The 20184-nt window shown below is 50.9% G+C and overlaps 1 protein-coding gene across 3 annotated transcripts in view; it reads left to right on the top strand.

Moving 5' to 3' along the window:
* The window catches only part of Slc22a23 (solute carrier family 22 member 23), a 154304-nt gene that overhangs the window by 58265 nt on the left and 75855 nt on the right, over nucleotides 1-20184 (top strand). The gene's annotated exons all lie outside the window — the stretch shown is intronic.

The following is a 20184-nucleotide window of genomic DNA, read 5'->3' as shown; positions in this document are numbered from 1 at the left end:
CCCGCCTACGGATCTTTCCTTCAGAGCTGCAGATGTCCTGTTACCCAGGTATATGTGTGCCCGTGTTCACAGCAGCACCGCTCCTGTGAGCTAAGTCTTAGGAGTGGCCCGCACGTTCCTCAGCAGATGAGTGAATAGAGAAGTGTGGTATTTATGCATGGTGGAGTATTACTCTGTCAGAAAGAGACAAACGAGTCCTGCATAGGAAAATGGATCCACCATAATGTTCAGTGAAAGAAATCAAACACACAAGTGCCAATATTGCATGGTTTCTTCTTATATGTGAAACCCAAAGCATAAATAAATTAAAGAGCAAAGTGAAAAATAGAAGCTGGAGGTTGATAGCTTTACAAATAAGAGGGAGATCTTCAGCTGGAGGGAGGACGTTAAAAGGATTAAGATGTGCTATGGGTGTGTACCACCGCCCCACAATGTGTGATACTTATGCACCGCAAATATGTACTAATAAAAGTTTTAAAGATGATTATAAGAAAAAGAACCATAGCCAGTAGTTTGCTGTGCACTGCCAGGCATGGTGCTTGCTCCTTTGTGCTCTCCTGTGACCTGATGGCACGGTGCTGTGACTGTCCCTGTCTCGCAGTGCAGGGGGTGGAGGGTGCTGCAGGGGGCTCCCTGAGCCAGGCAGTGTAGAACCAGGGTTCTCAGCGCATCGTGCCTGACTGTGCCTTCATCACCAACACGTCATCACCTCATGGTGCTGATACTTAGCTTGGGTGTTTTTACTGAAGCCGCTGGGACCCCTCGATGAGGTGACTCAGCCCGGCTCTGCTATCTTGCGCTTGATCTTGTCCAGTGGTTGGCAGAATAGACAGAAGCTTTCAGTGTGAGGTCCCTGGGAAAAGTTGAGTATACAGTGGAGAAAGCCACATATTGCTCTGCTACATGTGTGTGGCCCATGGCTGGGGTAACCCCTGAAATGGGGTCTCCCTCAGTTCCTGCAGAGGGGTGCTGTGGGCAGAGCCAGTACTGTGCCTGGAGTCCAGGGACTTCACTGTTGGGCCCTGTTAAGGAGATGCAGGGAGAGGACTGGAGAACCTGAGCCCCTTCCCCGAGGGCGCAGGGCTCACGAAAATGGTATCCAGGCTGTCACTGTGATGTGATGGAAGTGATTTTTAATGCTCCAGGTGACAGAATTTTTCCAGCATTTCCTCTGAGATGGCTAGGTCCATGTGACTAATTCTGGCCCAGGGGTACAGTATGGGAAGACCCTTCCCTTGTGACCTGGAGCGTTAATTTCCTGTGTGAGACCCCCGGGCGCCTTGCACATCAGCCAGTGGCTTGGGGAAGACAGCTGCACCCCTAGTGTCAGCAATGAGCAGAGCCCCAGGTGGCCCCCACAGGCCAGGAGTGTGAGCTGGATGTGAGCTGTGGTCAGTGTCGTAAGCCTTGGAGCTTACAGCGCAGCCCCTGACTGATTTGCAAATTCACTGTGGCTTTGTTCTGTGCAAGAGGACAGCTTGTGTGCCATTTCTCTATGACTCAGTGTGACCCAGGACTTGCAAGAAGGATGTTAGTGCCCCCTGGGGTTCAGCTTGCTTGGGAGGAGAGTGATGTTCAGCATGTGTGAGGGCCTTGTTCATCCTCAGCTCCGATAATAAACACAAAAGCCATGTGTTTCGGTATTGTAAACCCCAAAATCGAGTTTAGTCATCCAAGCATTGTAATTTTCTTTTTAGTCTACCTCACAATCCAAAAAGTTATATTTGTAATCCCTTTGAGACGTTATTGGAATCCCAGCCAGTCAATTCCAATCTACCACCACCAGTGCAGTCCACGAGAGTAAAAACACAAAGGTGTATGCCAAGTTAAGGGCAGCCAAGGGGTCCTAAGTACAATCTTTGTGAGGATATGTGGACAAAGACCTCGTTCCTAGGCCTTTCCCAGCATTTATTATCTTGTGAAACAAAGGGGGTCGCTCAGGGATGAGTGATAGTCAGGATGTCACGGTTTACTGAGTAACTTGAGCTGGCTGGCCAGGTGCAAGGATGGCATCTCTGGGCCTGGGGATTTAGCTCAGTGGCATAAGCGCCTGCCTTGCAAGCAGGCAGTCATGAGTTCAATCCCCGGTACTGATAAAAAGGAAAAAGTCAAAAAAAAAAAAAGAATGGCATCTCTGTAATTTACAGAAATAAAGATATGCAAAAGGATCAATTTACATAACCCAATTAAGGTAACAGTGCAATTGTTTTGGGGGCTATGCTTTGGTTTCTGATATGCAAACTCTTGTGCCCTGGGGAGTCAGAGCCTCTTATCTTGAGGCTCATACCCAGGTGACATTCCCGGAGCTGTTTGCTCTAACATCTCACCAGCTCAATCCTGTATGCAGGAAAGCACCAGGTGAGGAAACAGGACTGTCTAATGGCTATAGATTTTGCATATTAGCATCTCAGCTAGCCTTATTTGCAAAACTAGGAGCCAACTGAAGACAAGGAAATATCCTAGCTAGCCTTTCACATATCGGTATAAGGAAATGAGTCTCCAAATATTCAAAATCACAGCAATTGTTTTGGATCCAAAGGGAGTCACTGGAGTTGTCTCCCACATTTCGGGTGTGCAGGGTTTTATAGGAGCAAATAAGAAGCTCCTAAAGTACAGTCCAGTGTCACAGGCCTTTGTATATATGAAGTCTACTCTATCGGTCGGATTTCTGTCACCATGACAAGATATCTGAGAAGGTCAAGTTATAAGGAAGAAAGGTTTTATTTAGCAAACTGTTTCAGGGTTTCTGTCCATGGCCACTTAGCCCCACTACCTTGGGACCTCGGATAGGGCAGGACATCATGGTGGCAGCATGTGGCAAAGGAAACTGCTCACCTCATGGCCCCCAGGAAGCAGAAAGAGAGGGAGAGGAAAGGTTGGGGACCCAGCATCCCGTTCAAGGCCACACCACACGCTTCCTTTGATTAGGTTCCACCCTCTCTCTGTGTCCTGACAGGTAGGAGTCAGGCCTTCAGCACATAGCATCTGTGGGGCTGTTAAAACCCCAACTGTAACATCCATCCAGTGTCTGAACAGCCGGCTTCTGGAAAGTGTCAGGAGGTGTTTGATTCATGGGTGAGGTCATTGCTGGGCCCTCGGCTGTCTAGAACACTGTCGTGGGTACATCCAAAGTCCACGTTCCCCGCAGTGTGCTACTCTGGTGGGGATTGAACTCAGCACCTCGCGCTTGCAAGAGCACGAGCCGGCCCCTGAGCTGTGTCCCCAGCCCCGGCAGGGTTCTGCTTACGGGCTCCTCATTACCGTGTGTGAAGCAGTTCTTTATGGAAAGCCTTATACAGGACCTGCGAACTACATCAGAAACCACAGCTGGCCGGCAGAGGTGCCTCAGGCTCCTGTTTGTTGGTGAATTCCTCCTGGTTTGAAACTGTCGTCTAAATATTCCCAGAATGTGCTCCACCTGCTGCATTTGCCCCTGTGTCAGCACTGCGCCAGCTTAGGCCCCAGCTTTCTGTTAATTATGTCTTGGAACAGATATCACTTAGAATCCCATACCCGACTCCCCTGTCACGTCCCACCCTCCCTTCCTCCCCTCTGTCCCTGCTCCCTCCCTCTGACCTTCCCTTTTCCTCCTCTCCCCACTCTGACACGCACTTACTCATTCCCATCCAACCTCATAGTCACTCTTTCTCTCCCCCTCACCGAGATTTAACTCAGCGCTCCCCTAAGATCCCTGATGCCAGGAAACCTCTGCACTTGATTCATCTTCCCTGTGAATAAAGCTGCAGGAACCTTTGAAGCTCTCCTGGGAACAGGGGCGGGCTGGTCCTCATCAGTAATCCAGCTCCAATGACTCCACTTTGAACTGCACCACTTTCTCCGTAAGCACCGATTCCCAAGGTTTAGCTCTTCAGCTTGTGTGCAAGTGGATGCCAAACGAGAGGAGGACTGGGGGAGGGATTTAGTGTTTGGGGAGAGGAAAATGGCAGCACTGTAACCCCCAGGCCCCTCTCTTTCACAAAGCCGAGTAGAAGTTGTTGTCCCTCCCTCCTCTCCCCTCCCCGCCTCTCCTCCCAGCCCTCTCCCCCCAGCCCTGCGCATGCTATACCTCACAGGGCTGCCTGGCGTTGACGGCGCTCCAGGGCACACTCAAGATACAGATTTCACCCTTGGCTCGGAGACACACACTCGGCACTTTCTCAGCCAGCGTTTCATGCTCCTGAGAGCTCATAGATCATCTTTAAACAGGGTTCTTTTCTGCAAAGCACTTTCCACTTAACAGGCATCAAACCTAATTTTAAAAAATATTTTTAGAAGCTTTGTTTTAAAATCACCTTTAAATCTTGGATATGTTTACTCAGGTTTATCCTATTCCTTATACATTCTTCTTCCTAAACACCTTTTGGACTCAGCCTCTCTCCACTTCATTTCTCACCTCCCAAGTTGGAGTCAGCGTTCCCCTACCCTGTGTGCGAATCATCACCCATCACCAGCTGCTTATTCACCCCCCAGGCTCTATCACATCGGACAGGAACACTCCCTGTCTCCCCCCAGGAGCCCTTGTCGGTTCCTTCTTCCTTCTGGTGTTATTACCGCTTAACAGTCCTATTCCCTTCCGTCTTGATGGTTTCCTTCAGAAGTACAGAAAAAAATCCTTGAATCTAATTTTGCCAAGAGGAAAGAACCTGTTTGTTGGCGGGAGCCTCTGGTAGGGAAGTGCATTCTAGAATTGCTGCTGTGGACAGACTCGGTCTCAGAGGCAAGCCAGGCAGAGGAGGGGCGCTTCAGGGAGCTCCCCGTTACGAGTGCCAGGCTCACATGGAGCGGAAAGCACAGTGGCGGGGAGGCTGGCAGGGAGGCTGCCCGGCTCTCCTGTCCACACCAGCTCTGCTCAGGCAGCGCTGAGAGGCGGACCCCACACCAGCTCACTGTAGTCTGCAATCTGACATTTCCAGAGCCTGAGAGGCATCCCTAAGGCCCGACACATGGTGTCTCAGCGAGGGCCAATGCCCAGATCTCCCAAAGAGCTGTCTGCCCGTGAGGACAGAGATTGCAGCCATCAGGTCAGGGATGTCACAACCAGGAAGGAAACAGTGTCCCTTCCGGGAAGTTGGCGCCTACTGCCCAAGCGTTAATGCCAGCAGCAGCAGCAGTCATCTCGTAAATGGTTTTGAATGCTTCTCCAGGCTCACAGAAATAAATGCTGACACACAGCTTGGGATTCTCCAGTGTTCAGACCTTTGATAGCTGTGAGGACTGTCCGGGTTCCCACTGCCCAGGCCTTGTGGGCTGTGGGCCAAGTTGACCTTGGCACCTGACAAGCGTGCGCCCAATGAAGACAGAGAGCACCCAAGGTCGGTGGAGGGGGAGCCCAGAGTCTCCAGGGCGGTGGGTCACAGCAAATGCTAAAAGGGGAACCAGGGGTGCACAGAGATTAGTCACAACTGTCTTAGGTATGTGCTGTCATTGCCGGTTTCCGGGGAAACAGATTCCATGACCATGCCGCCTGGCCAGCCTGGCAGACGCCACAGACTCCTGGTGTGTGTCTTGTTCCTCGGGGGAATGTCCTCCGTGACAGAAACCCCTGGGGTCCTGTGGTTCTCACGGTGGTCTCTGAGCCCAGGACAGAGTCAGCTCGGAAGCATACATGCTCAGAGGAGATGAGACTCCCGTGTGAGGTGCTTGTGCTTCCTTCTGGGGCTCCTGCACAGATTTGCTTACTTGGCTGCCATCAGTGGTGCAAGACTTGGAGAAGCGTAGTTTCGTGCTCACTGGGTCCCATGAGTGTCGCAGAGGTGGTAGGTAGCGCCTGCCCCCACACTGCTACTACTTGTCTGAGACAGACAGACAGACAGTTAATGGTTTCGGTGCATCCAGTAGCCCTGGAGGAGACAAAAGGCCCAGCAGATTCCCAGTTGGCCCCCCAGGGTCCCCCTGCAGTACTCCCCACTGTACTCCATCTGCGTTCCCTTTTGTTGACCCTGACCGTCCATTCATCCTAACCTCCATTCATCCCCTCCCGGCGTCTGCATATCCAAATTCTACCCACTCAGCCATCAAAACAGATCTCTCCCCCATCCCCCCCAGCCTCAAGCCCAGGGCCTGGGTCCCTCTCCACCCTGTACAACCTCAGCTTCACTGTCCCCCTCCCGCTGGGCTACAAGGTCAGTGAAGGAGGAGGATCCAAGAGCCCCAGTACACTGAACCAAGACACGCTACACTGAACTATATTTAGTAAGCCCCAAAATACCTGTAGGATAAGTGAGTGAATTAAGGATGGTGCAGGAGGGCTGAGAGTCCTTGGAAACTAAGGAGAAGAGGAAAATGGACACAGGCTTCACAAGGGAGGACAGTCTGCCTGCAGATGAGGTCAGAGGTGAAGGTGCGCATTGAGGGAAGGGACAAGAAGGCACACAGGACTGGAGTGGGAGCTGCGTGGTGGTGGTGGTGGGGGGACAGGAAGCGTGAGGGCAGACTGGAGGGGAGGTGGTAGGAGAAGAGAGCCTGGGGGAAGTCCACATTGCTCCGTGATCCAAGCTAGCCTCCGAGGGCCCTGGGCCCCTCGGTGGTCAGAAGAGTGGCTGCCAGCGCCTGGTGCACTGGAGAGGCAGGCGAGGGAGGCCAGAGTCCAACCTCCCCTCAGGCTTTCCTTAAACATAGGTCGCTCTGAGCGGATTTCACAATGAATCTGTGTGTTCTGAAAGCCGCGTTGGTACTTCCTGCCGTGCTCCTACTGGCATGATTGTTTAATAAAACCTGCAGTCTTCATTACCCCAAAGGCGATGCTTTCCCGGGGAAGTAGACATGTCAATAAAACATTCAAAGGTGACACGGAGAAGAGGCTTCCTGATGCCTGCTAGAAATGGAACCGAAATCTACATGGCACCAAACAAGTCTGTTTCTGCTATTAAAGTTCTTCATTTGCCAGCTCAAGTCAACAGAATAGGAATGTGATTTCCTCTATGGGGAATATTTTAATAAGTATAGAGACAGTTGATAGGTGTTTGTGTCTGTATCCCTTCTCTCTGCCCCGTTAACTAGAAATTGGTCTTTGCCAGAGTGACCTAGTGTAGGTATCTAAGGAAGACAATGAGCTGGAAGGGGGCCAATCGCAGAACTGCTTATCCTGTCCCAGGCAGTACCAGCCCTGGGTAGTCAATACGGCGGGGCACTTACAGGTTTTACATTCCCTCCCGGGAGAGAGAGGGAGACTGTACACAAGGCAGTAAATTACATCTGCTCCGAGTGGCTTGAGCACTGTCTCCCCAGAACTCCTCTCCCTGCCCCCCGTGACAGCGTCCATCTCTCCCGCTGGCCCGTATTGATACAGGCAATAAAACTCACTGTAGTGCACGGCCAGCACGGTGAGGAATGCTTAGCTGGATGCGTAACTGTACTGAATATATTAAAAAGCAATTAGCGTCCTGAGGGTCAGTAGCTGATATCGCATTTCAAAACACAGAGTGAGCTCAGACAGAATCATGAAAATTCATCAGACCTAATGGCAGTTTTATAAGCAATATTTTGACAGGGGTGGTTTGTTTTGCAGCTGAGAGTGCTGAAAATGTTAAAGGATGACGAGGGTAGGTAAATCTACTGTGATTCACTTTTCTCCTGGGCTGATTTTTTTTTTTAAGTTTTTCTCCTTATTTTTCTTTTTCCTCGTAGCCTATTGCAAGTCTTACTCGTAGCTCTGAGATGACTGCCTTGTCTTATGCATACTTTTTGTGCAAAATAATGTTTTAAATTTTTCTTTCTGAGCTTTTTACCGCCACCATTAGCAACTATTGTTCATCCAATTCTTTACATGCATTCTTCAACCACCCCCTAAGACTCGCGCCACTGTGAAGCAGACACCAGAGTCCCTCCAGTTCCTCTTCTTTCAAACCACAGCTTTCAGCCCCAATTTTAGTCTAAATTCACTAGAGCCTAAAAGGATCGGCCGGGAAGAATGTCTGAGCTTGTCACCAGGATCTCGCTTGTCTTAGCAGCAGATCCAGCCCTGGAATCACCTCTGAGGCTGACTTTGGCCCGTACACGGTTTTGCCAGTCATCATTGTGTTCGAGCTCTGGCATTTGTGTCTCAGCTCCTCATCTCGCTTCAGGACGCCAGCCTTTCCGAGCTCCCTCTATTCTGTCCCCCATTTCACCCTCCCAAACTGACACTTTCGTCATGTTCACTGGCTTCCTGTTGTGTTCAAACTCTTCAGCTTTCCAGTTAGGAGTCTTCACTGATTCCCAGAATCTTTATCCCCCCCCCCCCAGTCTTCTCTTGGTTCCCTCAAATGAACACAGACATTGCTGACTCCAGGATGTTGGCCCTGGAACTTTCCTTTGAAGGCTCCCTTAATGCCCGTGTGCTCCCTGTCACCTGGCATCACATCTCAGTGACACTGATCTAGTCCTGAACATCGTCCTCATCCATCCAGCTGTCATCTGACCATTTACCATGTGCAAAGCACAGGCCTTCACCTGACCACAGAGGCTTTAAAACTCAGCCGCCAGATGCTTGAATAAGAAGGAACATTTGGAAGGGGGAGGTCAGCTCAAGCACCCTGCTGTGCTGTTCCAGCCAGCCACCGGGAGGGCCTGCTCTCTCTCCCACTTGGAGCTTGCCTTTGAGAAGTAAGAATGCTGCTATCCTGAGCCTGTGATTAGTGTTTGGTCAATGCTTGAATGGCAGGACGGGCAGCCTGGGACGTGGATTCTACCACCTTTCATTCAGGATCAGTGCATGGACTCACCTGCTTTCCATAGCCGCTGTAACTCTGTACCTGACATAAGTAACTTACAAGGAGCGAAGCTTTATTTTGGCTCCCAGTTTTGTGGGTTCTGGTCTACAACCCATTGGCCACACAGAGTGGCAGGAACTTGAGGTGGAGCAAAACCAGTTTGTCAGTGAGCAGAAAAGAAAGAGGAGTGGGCAGAGTCCCAAGTCCTCTTTGCAGTAACACCTCAGTGACCTTGGGGCCTCCCATGAGGGCCCACCAGCTAATGGCCCACAGAACCTCCTAATAGCGCCACCCAGGGGTCCAAGCTTAGACCACATGGGCCTCTCGGGGACATTCAGCTCCATCAAGCATCCTCCTCCCCCACCCCACCCTTGGCCTCCCACAGCTGTGTTGCAGAAAAACAGTTTCTGGGAGGATTTAGCTGAGCACAGCTGCATCCGGGGTCCCCAAGGCTCCATGGGATTCACAGCACACAGCAGATGGTGCTGCAAATGTTGATGATTTATTACAGAGAAAGGACACAGAGCAGAATCAACTAGGGACGAGGCAGGTGGACCAAAGTGCAGAGAAAGCCAAGAGCGAGCTCCCCAAGTCCTCTCCCTGAGCAGTCACACGGGATGTGCTGTCTGCCAGAGAAGCTCGCTGGAGACCCCAGGGTTTTGATTGAGGATAGGCAAAGCCCCCAGGTGGAAAGCAGGTGCTCAGCATGATCCACCGTGTACCATGTAGGCCTGGTACCTGGTACCAGGTAGGGAATGGAGGAACCTTCCAGAACACAGATTCCCAGATGCCAGCCACGGGCCCCCACCACACAAGACTGAGAAGAACGGTGCTGGGATGGTCACTAAGGGCAATTTTATTCTTCATGGTCACATTGGCTGATTGGACAGATTGCCCACAATTTTGACCAATCAGAGTCTTACAGGAAGAAGAGAACTCTGTCTGTCTGTCTGTCTCTCTGTCTCTCTCTCTCGCATATTTAAATCCTTGGTAAATGTTTGGGAAAGAAATAACAGCAGGCAAAAAGATTTGAGAACAGAGTTATGAGGGGGAAACAAGACAGAATTGGAGAGAATTTTGGCCCAGCCTCTCCTACACTCGCAAGGCTCGCACCTGACACCGCCTCGTGCTTCTGGCTCCCTGCACCATGCGTGGTCCCGCGTGCGGCTCCTGGTGGAGGCCGCCCGTGCCTGACACAGGACAGACCAGGACAGCAGTGTGGGAAGAGCTCCCGGCTGCTCTCCAGTGCTCAGACCCTCAGCCCACGTGTGTCCCTTCCACACAAGAAAGTAAGGCTCACGGGTAAGGAGGCGCTCCCCGGCCTTCTCCTCCTCTCCTCCTCATCCTGCCCGCGTTGCAGCCTCAGCATCTGCCTTCAAAACACGCCATTGTCGGGAGGAACGCACAGGCTCTGGCATTAACGAATCCTGTCATTTTAGCCCTCATTTTCACTTCCCGTTACCTACTACCGCATCCCCACTCCACCTTGCAGCCCTGAGCGCCGTGCCTGCCCGCCTGGCGCAGGTCTGCTGTGACCCACCTGAGCCGCATAGCAAAGTGCCTCGGAGGCGGAGCTCAGACTCCGCCCCAGGTTCGCTGGGTTCAGTCGCTCAGCAGCAGGGCTGCTTAGCTGTTTGAGCATCGCCTGGGCAGTACCTTGGTTTCCTCATCTGCAAAACAGTGATGAGCGAGTTACTTGCCTTCTGAGACAGTTGTAGGGTCAAAGAAGGCACACACAGACATATTTTAGTGAATCTGGGCCCCTCTTGGGTCTTTTCTGTATCAGAAATTAGCTGCAGAGGGTCTTAGGGGTACATTTGATAATGAGGCATCTTAAAATCGGTGGCCCCTTAGGTTACATAAAATGCCATATGAAGCCCGTTGTACTTGGTACCCTGCCTGGCACTGCAGCGTTCAGCAAGGTTGGCTGTGGCTGCCACTGCTGGTGTTGTCATCCTGATCATCACCAAGGACAGTGATCAGCTGACATCCTCTTGGTGTTTTCTTTGCTTGGGTTTCTAAACCTGGAACCCCCACAAGTTCTCATCACCATTTTACAGATGGGGAAACTGAGGCAGCTCACCACCACCCGCAGAGCTGAGAGGGCGCCATGTGCAGCACATTGGCCAGGAGTCTAAGCCAAAGGTGACAGCTGCCTGTCTTTGTGACCTGCGAATTGTGAATGGCTTTAAAAACATTAAATACAGTTGAAAACAACAAAAAGGTCAATGTTTTGCGTGAAAATAAATTTCAGTTTCAGTGTCCCCAAATGCAAGGCTTTGGGGAACACAGCCTTATTTATTTTCTCAGGGTCTTTGGTGGCTTTCGCGCTGCAGCAGGAGGGCTGAGTGAGTGGTTCCAGCAGAAACCATTGCCCCCACACAGAGCCCAAATAACTGCTATTGGCTTTGGGGGAAATCTTGCTGACTCCCGGTGCAGGCACTGGCACCATGACTTCTGCCTCTCTGAGGAGAAAGAGTCTCTCATTCATCTTTTTCTCTTCCAAAGTCCTCAGGCAGCATTAGCTAAAGAATTCCTCTAATCTCTGTGAAGTCTGAAATAGAAATCTCAAGTCGAACTGGTTACCATGGTGCCGGGTAAACATCCAGAGGAGATGCTGCTCAGCTCGGCAAGGAGACCAGTTGCAGAGCTGTCACATGAGTTCATGTTTTTGTTGCAGTGTGCCTTGAAGAGCAAACAAAGCAAAGTGGCTCTGAAGAGCAAGGCCACACTGCTGGCCCGCCGGGAGCAGCTGAAGGGGTGAATAAATCTCAGGTGGGCTTTTCCGAGAAATTGAGCCCTGGGTCTTCTTCCCCTTTCTGCCCTGGGAAGGCCTGCAGCGGAGCCCCGCTGGTGGGCAGGAAGGGGCCTGCGGAGAAGGGAGCCCATGGTGTCCCGGCTTGAAAGCCTGGCTGGGTGCAAGAGATTGTTCAAAACTGAACCACGATCAATATTTTCTCCGCACTGAGTGTTTACTAGGGAGGCAGGTGCCCTCAGGTCACAGTGAAGACTTGCTCAATGCAGAGTTTGACCAGCCTGGGCACATGGGCCCACGGTCAGGGGATGACTGGGGTGAGCTTCTGCGCCAACCACGAGGTGCAGGAAGGAGCTGCCCCTCGGGCGCAGAGGGCGCTGTGTGCCCCTGAGGCTTGGTAGTGTCAGCCCCGCACAGCTGGCTGCAGCTATCCCAGAGGTGTTCTCCCTGCACCTCTGGAGGCTTTGGCTAGTGTTCAGGGTTCTGACTGAAGGCGGTTCCTATTCATGCACCTGTGTAGACTTGGAGTCAAGAGCTAGGCCACCTCCCTGTCCTTGGAAGGCCCCCTGTACCCTCTCTGCCTCTGGGAGATGCAGCCTTCACTGGAAACCAAGTTCAACATTCTTTGAAACTTATTTTAAGCATTTTAATTGTACTAATAATTTCTCTTCAAGTCATTTCCCAAGAAAGCATAATTCTTAAAAGTTGTGTGTGTGTGTGTATGCATGCATGTGTGTGTGTGTGTGTGCGTGTGTGTGCGTGTGTGTGTGCGTGCGTGTGTGTGTGTGTGTGTGTGTGTGTGTGTTGGTTTGGGTTTTTTTGTTTGTTTGGTTTGGTTTTTGTTTTGCCTCCTAGATGTGAATAGACACTTTTGGCTTTATAAAGAAAATCCTTGGGGGGGGAAAAACAGGAAAAAGCAAAATTCTCAACCAAAGCATTTTTTAAAATGGAAGTGTGTGTTCCATGAAGCTCAGCAGTGTCCCCTCCAGCCAGTTCTCTGAGGATCTGATGACTCTTACATAAAGTGGCATTTATTTCCTTATAATTTGCCTCTTTCTCTTAAAAACTTGGCACTCAACAAGTATTAATTGTGGTTACAGTGTGTTTAGTTTCTCTTTTGGCTTTTGAAAATGAAGATGTACTTACGTGTCGGAGAAATTTTCACAAGGAAAGAAATCATCCTGACAATGTGTGGAAATTATCTCTACTATGGGAGCGGTAGTATTTGTGTACACAGGCATCTTGGAACATTGGAGCTGTCTCTGCGTTGAAAAGCTTGTGTGGGTTAGCTCAGGACCCCTTAAGAAAACGTGGCTTCTGATTGAGAACTGGAGTCCGTGTTTGTGCCGTGGCTTTTAATAAGCAAGTCCCACATGAACTGCAGGAAGACGTGACGTGGACACTTCCTTGAATGTAGGATTGCAGAAAAATTACAGGGAGGTGACAGTGATTTAAGGCTATTTTGTGTCACTGTGTTGACCCTTTTAGATTTAATTAGAGGCTTTGAAGGGTGGAGCACAGAGATTCACTTTGCTCCGAGTTCCTTTCTACCTAGGAAGGTCTCCATCTGTCTCTAGAAGAAATGCCCGAAGGAGAATGGAGGAATTGTCAGCTAAGCTGAATTTTTCATGGGATTATTAAGAAGGGAGAAGCATTTAAAAAAAATGTAAACCTTACATTCTAGTGACAGTCAGAATTAGGTTAAAAATAGAGCCGTTTCTGGGAAAGACCATAGAATTTTAATTAGCTCGTTGCTCTGAACAATTCTGGTGCATCAGCAGGTTCAGCTCAGTGGGAATACTGGGACTTTTGGGGCCACATGCACATTTATTTCAGGAGATTTAAGTAAAAATAGCAACTGGGGTGCAGCCTGAATAAGGTGCATGGAGAACCCCTCTTCCCAAGCACGTCTGTCTGGAGAAGGCTTTGCTGCTGCCATGTCCCTGCTCTCCTGCTGGGCAGGGCTCTGAGCCTGACAGTTTTTCCCAGTTATCATTTCCGTCTCCAGTGCTCCCTCTGTGGCATACGGATGAGCCTCCTTCTGTTGGAACCCTGTTGCATAATTTAATGTGTCCGATGGTTTGTTTTCAGTTCCCTGAAATCTCACAGATGAAATTATCCATCTTTGACTTTTTTTCCAGCTTTTAATCATTCTGACTCACTTTAATGTTCGTTCAAATGTGGCCAGTTTGACAGAAATGAAAGCTCCTGTTGAAGCAATACTTTTACATTCTTTGAGGTCAGAGATGCTTTCTAGAATTTCATGACGCTATGGGTCCTTTCCCCTGGAAACATGCATATCTCACATGCATGTGTGTGTTTGTGGGCATGTGAACATATATTGTATGTGTGTGCAGGTTTATGTAAACCTACAGAGAATTCATGGATATCCTAAATTTTCTATTGATCCAAATTTGAGAATTCATGAATATCCTGAAGCCTCTGTTGATCCAAGTTTGAGAACTAGCCAGCCACTGTGGTTTGAATGTGTCCTCCAAAAACTTACATGTTGGAAACTGAGTCTCTCAATTCTACATTAATGGTATTTAGAGGAAGAGTGTTTGGGAGATAGTTAGCATTACATGGGCTCATGAGGATAAGTCCCCTTGTTGGCACTAGTGGCTTTAGAAAGGAGATGAGCTAGCATGCCTGCTCTCTCACTGCATGATGGCCTTACCCTGCTAGAATGCAGCGAGAATCCTTGCCTAACACCAAGCAAAATCCATGCTCAAGGGCTTCCTGACCTCCAGAACCGTGAGCCAGATAAACTTTTTATGAATTACCTAGTCTTGGATGTTTTGGCACAGCAATAGAGAATGAACTAAGACTGTAGCCAAGGCACAGATGTGGTTGAGCTCGAAGGACAAGGTTTTGAGGCAAAATGGACTTGCAGTGTCACCAACACTGGGATCATGTGCAAGACGCACAGCACAGCGACAGACAGGGAACATGGTTGTAGGGTGTGGACGCCTCCCACCTTTGCTCTCTGCCCTCAGTCACTTGGACCGCACTCAGGTCCTGTGATGCTGGTGGGCCTCTCGGCTGCCTGGGAGTCTGAGACAGTTTCTAGAGGAGTCTGAGACTGCAGAGTGGCAGCAGGAAGACATGGTCCACCCCAGTGAGCACACTGCAGAGCCCGGTGCCAGGCTTTTCCCCTGTTGTAAGCAGAAGAAAGGGAAGGCACAGGAGTGACTCCCAGCAGCATTTTGAAGTGCACTGGTGGGGAGAGAGGGGTAAATCCCTTTCGCTTCATGTGGCTAATCTTTTTGGTGCTAACAAATAAATAAGGTGTCCTCCAACATGGAAACCACTGGAAAACTGTACCTGAGATTCATTCATAGCCCTTCCTCTGCCACACTCAGCTATGTGACTGAGCGTGGCTATGCTCAGTCAACTGTACTCACCTCCCTGAGCCCAGTTTCCTCATCTGTGAGGTGGAAACACAGTCTTCCCAGGACTGTTGAGCACATGCTGCAAAGCCAAAGAGTAAAAGCCTGGCTCCCGAACTTTAATGTTTAATACCCAGATGAGTCACAGTGCTGGTGGGGCGCCACACGCCTGTGCTGACAAGGAGAGGCTGTTAAGGAGTAGAATGACCATAGGGTCACTTGGGGGCATTACATTGCCTGGTCCTGGGGCATTAGAAAGAGCACCCTGCAGGGTGCACAGTGCCATCACCCCTGGCTCCCTAAAACCCAAGACCAGACATACAGAAACAGAGGCATCTGGAGATGGCTGGGGACAAGACTCCAGGCTGATCTTTCATCCACTGGCAACTTTGATTTCTGGGCTGTTTCATAAAGGAGCACTGACCTTGTGAAGGCTGTGAGCCCAGTGCTCTTGCTACTGAGACAGTTGTGACCTGGAGAGCGGAAAGCTCCCAGAAGGCCCTGCTGTCCTCCACAGGTGTGTGTACGGAGGCGCTGGTGGAGGCAGGAGGCGCCTCTGCAGGGGCCTCGAGGGCCACCTGAAATGACCGACCGATTGCCGGTTTCTTTCAGGCAAAGTCCCACTCATCTGCTCAGTGCCTGAGATTCCAGAGCAGGGCCTCAAACTTTCCTCCTGGAAGACAGCCAGGGGGTTCTTTGGGCGGACTGACACCGGCAAACCTCAGTGAAGTTTTCATTTTGGAGAGGTTAAAGGGAGACAGAGGCCTCTTGGTCACACCAGACTCCCCCTGCCAGTCCTGGGGGCCTGCTCCGCAAGGTGTGTGGCAGCTTCTGGAGATGTCAGGAGGTGAATTTCTGAGACTGAGCGGCCAGGCTGGGGTTTTGCTCGTGTGAGTAATCGGAGCCAGTTTCATCGACCTCAGCAACTGTACAGATCCCGGAGAAGTACAGTCAGCTTTTGGGACCTGAGCGTTCCGCTCAGACCGGAAATGAATGCTCTGGAGCAGATGCACCTGCACAGAGCATGCACATGGGCCTTTTTTCTTGTTACTGCATGAACAAAGGAGAGTGACAGCCACTTGCACAGCATCCCCTGTGTACAAGCTGTTACGAGTCATCTAGAGGTGATTTAAGGCACATGGATCTGTGCACATACTATGCCATTTTGTGTGAGGGAATTTTGGGATCCTTGAGAGATCCTGGAACTGATCCTCCAAGAATACAGCGGGATGACTGTATGTTCCACATGGAGTATCTTGAATAGCAAATAACTCAGAGCAGATTGGTTTCTGTACACTGCTCCTGGGCCTAGGAGTCCTAAAGTGTTATTTACTGATTCAGGATCTGTGCTGGACACCGAGGCCCTGTTAACTCAGCTCCCGAACAGCAGAGAGAATTAGGTGGTGTCCAGCACCAAGCAGATGGGAAGCCGAGACCAGGGGGCGCCCGCAGGCTGCACGGCCCTAAGGTGGTGGGATTGTCGCTTGTACCTTTCCTGGCAGCCCTGAAATCATCCTTCTGCTATTTCCTGATGTGTGGTTTCTGGATTAATGCGTAATTCCTAGGACCAGTTAAAGGAACCGGAGAGAAGTTAAGTAAATGAAAGAGTAGGAAGCCAATACATCTTTGAGGGACAAATGAGTACATTGTTTGGACTCTGAAAGTTTTCGGGCTGCTCTCTGCCTTCTGCCTCTGATGTTCCAGTGGACTGAAGAATAAGGATGATTGCATTATTGACTACATCATTCCTTTTACTGTTTAAAAAAATAATTTAGGGGGGAAAACAATGTGTTTCCAACTCTCAGTAACAACAGAAAAGGGTATTTTAATGGGATTATCCTGGAAAGCCCAGGGTGGATGGTTTCCATGGTTATGGGTCTAATCTGTCAGGGTTTAACGCTGCCAAGCCAGAGAGCTGGTAAGAGGGGGACGTGTGTACTCGGGAACAGGGATGCCCTTGGCCGTGCTCATTGTAACATCCCAGCACCCGGACGGGGGCTCAGCAAATACTAAGTGACATCCTGGACAGATCCCCGGGTGGGGCTGTAGGGAACCTGCCCCTGTCAAAGCAGCATGCCCAGACAGCGGGGAGCTGTTTATTAACTGGCCACTGTGCCTCAATTATTCTCTGGTCCTTCTTTTCCTGTGGCTCCAGGTCTGGGACTGTTCCCAGGACTGCTGGTCTTTTCCATCTCCCTCTGTCCCTTTCCACTCCCCAGCTCCAGTGGCGTTTTGAAATGCAAAGCCACCAGATACTAGCCTCAGGCCCCAAATCCAGAATCTTAGCTCACACACCCCAACCAGCAGGGAAGACCCCAGTTTGTCTCCTCTGCCTCTTCCTTCTCCCAGGGCACACAGGGCAGGAATGGGGCAGAGCCAGGCCAGCACCCCCAGCTCATTCTCTTTCAGTGTGATGCAGTGTCTCAAGCAGGCCTGGTGGCACACAGGGCACTGAGTCCTGGGAGTCCTGGTCTTCCTGGTCTGAGGGTGCGGCACCTTGGGTCCTCAGACGCATGCGTGGAGAGCCCATGAATGACACCCACCAGAGGTCACAGGCAGTGGGACAAAGGTCTTGGTGAGCACAGAGGCTCAGGCACAGGGTGGGTGGGACGTCACCTCTGTAGGGGTGGACACAGGGTGGGGCTGCAGCTCGGTGGACAGCAGGGTGAGCAGAGTGCACACAGGCCAGGGTCTGTTCCCCGCCCAGTGCCCGAGGTCAAGTGGGAACATGGCGCAGAACCCGCTTCCTTGGCCTCTGAGCTTCGGGACTTGAAAGGCTGTTAATTGGCTAAGCCTGTTTAATATTTCACTCACATACAGGCACGGAAACAAAGAGAGTCTGCCGCAGATGCTGGCCCCGAGTGTCATTGTGGCCTGTCCCCTCTCCCCGCAGGATCTTCTGTCTCGCGCCCTCCATTCCTGCCCCTGTCATTACGGGACCATCCCGGTCCTGGGGGTCCAACGCTTGTGCACCTCCCTCCTTCCCCCTTCCTCCTCTCCTCACCCTGAGATGCCCCTTTGGAGGTGACAGTTGGGGGTATCTGCCTATGTGAGTTCTAGTCCTGTGCTGCTGTTTAAAAAGATGCAACAAGGGCATCGCCTTGCTCATGAGTCCTGATCGTGCGGAGCGAGCCCAGGATGACCATCCCTCGTGCCCGTTTGGGTCAGGAAAGTTTCCATGGTGTGTGTTTCAATTCCTGATTAAAATAGATACTCATTTAATTTTTAAAGTATGCTTTAGGATTTTTTTCTTTTTCCAGTATTAAGGATGGGCCCCAGGGTACCCTGGGCAAGCTCTCTACCACCGAGCTGCAGCCCAGCCTTGGTAATTGTTTTCCACTAGCAGAGTCTTTCCTGTGCGCTGCCGGGACTGATTCTGATCAGTTTTCTCCATGTTTCTGTGATACTTGGGTTTGTCATGTTTTTCTGTTTCCGATTATAACTACTGAAACGGGATAGGAGCTGTTTCTGGGCCCTTGGCTGCTGGTATGGGAACTGGCACCCATTTCTCACTTCACAAATGCTCACAGCACCCATGCCCTCTGATCTATGGAGGCACTCTTGTGTTTCTTCTGGCCCTGATGGTGTGATTCAGCTAGGAGCACGCTGGGAATGTAGCCCAGGGAGTGCTTTTTCTTGGACCGTGCAGGGCACGCTGTTGGCAGGACTGCACTTTGGAGTCTGGCTTCCAGGAAGAGGGAGGCGCTGCAGCCTTTACCTGCTGTGACAGTGGGATTGGCACCCGAGCGTTGGTCTGTAGCCCTAAACCCCAGTTTGGGAAATGGGATGGGATCACCGCTCTCGGGTCTCCAGCCCAGCCCGTGCAATCTCTCCAGCTGCCAATTACACACGCCTCCCTTGTTGGGGTGTCCTGGTCCTTACTTGGTCATGTGGTACTATTTGAGGTGACATAAGCTGGCTAAGTCTCCAGTGAGAGCTCTTACAATGACAGGGTGTCAGTTGAACAGTCCTTGACAAAGATGAGATCTATGATATCGCCCTTTAAAAGATACCCAGTGAGGCCCAGTGACGTGATGCACATCCGTAATCCCAGCCCCCTGGGAGGTGGGGGCTTGAGGATGGCAAGTTGAAGCCCAGCCCGGAACACATAGGTGTGAAGGTCCTGGACTCACCCCCTAGTACCTCAAAAAAAGGAAGGAAGGAAGGAAGGAAGGAAGCCTCTGGCAACCACCCTCCCACCCTTCCAGGCTGTGAGTCTGCCCACTGTGAGGTGTCTCATGTGGGTGGAATTGTGTGGCACCTGCTCTTCCATGGTGACCCGTTTCACTGAGCACCACAGTCTCGGGGTTCATCTATGTGGTGTGTGTGTGTGTGTGTGTGTGTGTGTGTGTGTGTGTGTTAGCTGTTCATCCAACAATGGACCCTTGCGTTGTTTTTGAGTCTTAGCTTTTGCAACAAGTGCAGGTAATGAGCAGTGAGCTAATAAATGTTGGTTATATCAGAATTATCACTTCAGGGCTTTTAGATGGAGTCCCAGAAGGGGGACTGCTGGATTGGAGAAACAGCTCTACTGTTTCCGCTTTGTACCGCCCCCCCACAGTTAGGCCTGACTCCGGACCCAACAGCTCCCCCACCTCCTGTGTGGCCCCTTCCAGCTGCTGGTCACTGCTGCTGGGGCGTCCTCTCCCCACCCTGCTCGCACCATCCCTGGACAGGACCCTTGCACTTGCTTGCCCCTGTGGCCACATTCAAATGCTGCTCCCCTGGCAGAGTCTTCCCCTGGATGTGGTTCCCCTGCAGGCCAAGGGTCACACCTCTGTCGTGTTGTCTGTCAGCCCTGTGTCTTCTCCATCAGTCTGTGGCCCCGAGGCCTGTGATGTGGCTTTCACCTCGGGGCTCTCCCCTCACCCGGCACTACTGTGTGGTCCTTGCTGAGTCAGTGAGCTGGGTGCACACGTGATGCCTCTTCCTGCTGGCTTCCATCATCCGTCATGATTTTCTTTTTTCTTTTCTTTTTTTTTTTTTTTTTTTTTTTTTTTTTGTCTTTTTCTTTCTTATCGGTACCGGAGATCGAACTCATGACTGCCTGCTCGCAAGGCAGGTGCTTATGTCGCTGAGCTAAATCCCCAGCCCCATCTGTCGTGATTTTCTGCAGACCCAAGGGATGAGCATGGGGTGCTGAGGAAGAACACAGGCCCAGACTCAAGTGTTGACTTTGGTAACCAGAAAGGTCAGCTCTCACCTCGCCTTTACAACAGGCTTGTCCCTATATTGTTGGTATTCGAGAGACAAACTTAGTAGATGGAGTTTAACAATTGAAGTCCAGTGACTCCAGTGGATAGAAAGCCAGAAAAAGTGCGCCTACTCTGTGTGTAAAGTGACTTTCTCT

Source organism: Cavia porcellus, unplaced genomic scaffold (genome assembly GCF_034190915.1).
Source record: "Cavia porcellus strain 051 isolate PalLab524CR breed Dunkin Hartley unplaced genomic scaffold, mCavPor4.1 scaffold_13, whole genome shotgun sequence".
Taxonomy (NCBI): Eukaryota; Metazoa; Chordata; class Mammalia; order Rodentia; family Caviidae; genus Cavia; species Cavia porcellus.
The sequence above is the reverse complement of the archived record's forward strand: the minus strand, read 5'-3'. Positions and strand labels throughout refer to the sequence as shown.